Source organism: Sinohyriopsis cumingii, chromosome 5, assembly GCF_028554795.1.
Source record: "Sinohyriopsis cumingii isolate HCF-2022 chromosome 5, ASM2855479v2, whole genome shotgun sequence".
In the NCBI taxonomy this organism is placed as follows: Eukaryota; Metazoa; Mollusca; class Bivalvia; order Unionida; family Unionidae; genus Sinohyriopsis; species Sinohyriopsis cumingii.
The window spans coordinates 34,967,466-34,970,962 of NC_142965.1; the positions used below are offsets into that span (position 1 = coordinate 34,967,466).

The 3,497-nt window shown below is 36.2% G+C and overlaps 1 long non-coding RNA gene across 1 annotated transcript; it reads left to right on the forward strand.

Moving 5' to 3' along the window:
• Positions 1-2,007: 2,007 nt before the first annotated feature.
• Positions 2,008-3,257, forward strand: LOC149798924 (uncharacterized). The gene is made up of 2 exons (XR_016420849.1): positions 2,008-2,142; positions 2,635-3,257. It is a non-coding gene; the product is annotated as an uncharacterized LOC149798924 (long non-coding RNA).
• Positions 3,258-3,497: the final 240 nt, after the last annotated feature.

Here is a 3,497-nt window from a genome sequence, read left to right on the forward strand (position 1 = left end):
AATGAGACACTGCACAAATCTGATAGCCGTATTATTGACTATGTATGGCATTTTAAAACCCGCTATGTTAACAAGGAAACAATTTATAGAGCAAGAGAAAAAGGGAGGGCTAGCAATACCTGGCCGTTTAATTATTAAATGTGCAAATATAATTAACAGGTTTTAAAGGATACAAGCAGAGCCAAAAAGACCATGGGAGGGATTGTATATATATTGGTTTGGGTTTTCAATGAGACATAAAAGAGATATATTAAAATAATAAACTAGTAAAACAACTAGAAATACCAAGAAGATTTAGGAGTATCAAATACCTATTAGTTAAATATAGAGACAATAAAGAACTGTGGAAATCTGATGAAAAAAACACCTACAAATGGATAAGAGAAGAAATTACTAGTAAGATAAAAAGCAAAGTAGAGATGGAGAAAATGTATGTGAACTGGAAAAGAGCGTGGGGGCACTGGGTAAAACTAGGCTCCCTTAAAATTCAAAGCCTCTGCTTCAAATACATGCATGATGCGTGGTTGACAGGAGAGGTAGCAGTGAGGCGGCATATGGTCAGAGTACCGCCGCAATGTCCACTGTGCAAAAAAAACTACATTTACCAAAGTTCACACTATAACCCAATGCGAAGGTAGGAAAACTCAAAGATTAAAAATAATGAATGAAATAAGTAAAAAAAAATGAGATATACAAACCGCAAAACATCCTATACTTAGACGGGAATTATAATAAGAAAACTTTATACCAAATTACGAATTTCATAGTAGATACGATGAAAGTGTGTGGACAGGTAATTGCTATTGGACGGGACTGACGAAAGGGTGAAAAGAAGAGGGGAGGTAGGGGGCAAGGGAAGATTAGATTACCGAAAACGGACCTTTGCCCTCATACTCGACCCCCGACTTGGATCCCGCAGCAGACAGTGCCTTACCTCCATTTCATGAATTCTAAATCTAGCGTAAATATAGCGTTACTCTTAAAGAAACATAACGTAGAGAATTTAGAGGGAGGAACAGGGGATCTGTATGGGGTAAGTACAGGTCGAGGACGTCATTGAGCTATGTCACAGGGCGCTACGCGAAGTGAACAGGCCCATGAAAGAACAGGTACACACGAAACACGGGTTAGGATATAAGGAAATAGGATTTTAATCTATAAATATCTTCTACCTCTTCCACCATTTCCTAAACATACAACTCCCGTACTGGATATTTACTAAACCTCACTCTCGAGGGATACTTTAAAATAATTTGGTAGCTTTGGCTGTTAAATAAATAAGAGAAGACCTGCTCGAGATAAGAGAAGTACATGCAAATAAAGAAAGTATAAACCCCATTTCGAGTACAGTCAATCTCACTCAAATAATGCGAGGAAACGACACAGAACGCACACACGTAATACACTAAGGATTTTATTTTATTATCATAATTATTGCACCGTTTTACTCGCCAAAATTCAAAATCAAAATGAAAACTAAAATATACATCATTGGAGATTGTACCCAATGGAAAATGATAGGAAAACTGGGTAAAAAATTTGACATCTAAATGCTGTCCCAACACGCAAACAATATATAGCATACACACAATATAGCACATACACATAGCACACAAGGGACGTAGGCGACCTCTAGCAAAGGTCAACTATGGAAACCTGGGAAGGAATTCCGAGTAGGTGAGAGAAACCTGACCCGGATGAACAACCCTATAGAAACACTAGGGAACTTTAGAAATACCCCAACCAAAATATTTCTAATTAAATTTTTAATTCAAATTTTTTTTAATAAAATTAAACAAACAACACACCTTTGGGGTATACAGAAACACATAAAACAACATTTTTGGGGGGATAAGTTGTGGGGGAGGCATCTGTCTGATGCCTCCCCCACCCCCCCCCAAAAAAAAAAAAAAAAACGTAAGCGGGAAACGTGCAGCATTCGTAAAGGAAAACTACACTGAGACTTTCGGTGTGCTGAGAATTCTGTACGAGTACAGATGTGTGCACTTGGGTTACATCACAGTCTTCTAAGAAACGGAAACTGTATAGTGGAAATTAATTATAAAAGAAGGTTTCTCCAAGATTTATGGTGGCTTATCTGGTAAAAGCGATCTGGAATTTGAAATTTGAGAGTTTCGAAAGGTAAGACGATATCTTGGCCTCATTTCATAATTGGTTCCAGTTAAGTTGATCGGTTGCATTTAGTTAGGTGTAGTTATCAAACTGAGTTATGACGTGTATTTGCATTTATTAGAATATTGAGTTAGGATGTTGGTTTGCATTTATTAGAATGTAACAAGCGTAGATTGATGGTTATGTGAAGCTATACCCCGAGTTTGATAGATATTTCTTAAATTCTTATGACGCATGCAGTATAATGATTACTTCATTAACTATGTTTTAGATTACTGCATAGGAACATATCAACTTTTAGACGGAGTGTGATTTTCCATATTCATAGAAGTAATAGAATTCGTACATTGTAGCGCAAGGCTTGTTTAAGTTATGTAAACAGAAATTTGTGGTTGTAAATAGGACCTTGTAAGGTATGTCGCCCATTATTTTGATGTAAATACTGTAAGAGATTGATGAATTTCCGGGATGCTTGCAATTATGTCCCTTGTATTCCTCCAGGAAGCTTCCAGGGTAAATGCATGATGCAGCACAAGATTAGAAAAAAGGAGGATGAAGTGGGCGAAAATAGAAAGAAGGAAGAAGGAAAGGAGATGAAGGAGGAGGTGGAAAGCGAAAGGAGGAACAAGGGAAGAAAAAATGAAGCAGATTAGTAGAAGAACAACACGAAGAATAGTGACTCTTTTACAAAGCGTGAAATTTTGATGATGAACTAATGTGTTCAATGGTATTTTGATTAACCAGGTCGATAACTATGTCAATTATATTGAGCAAAAAGTGAAGACTTTATGTTGAATACATTTATTAATTTGATGTTTTACATTTCATATAATGTATATCTATTGAATCTTGAGATGTTTTAAGTGTTAAGGGTCTCTGAATTCGATAGTTCACATTTTCTGCAGTATTATTGATAATACGGTTGCGGGATCGTGACATTCGTCTATACCGTAAAGTCTATCAACAATGTATGCATAAGCGATAAGTATAAATGTTGTTATGATGTTCTTTGATATATTAGTGTTAAAGTCTGATGAATTGCATTTTTTTAAAATCTAACAACAAAAAATTTGTATCACCTGTGCATATTGTATCGGTTCCAAAAATAAACCGAAAAATAACAATTGCATATATATAAGATCTAACTATTGGTTATGTACGCCAACTAACCTGCCAACCAACCAGTGATTTTACGCACACACAACCCTCCGCCACACCATCCGAGTTTTAGGAAGTAGCATTTTGAAACATTACTGTCTTATGTAGAGATCTTTACCTAAGCGGAATTCATTAAGGAAGGCTCTTGACACTGCTAGTCATGACGACAATTTCGCACTACTAATTGTGTGCCATTATTATTATTG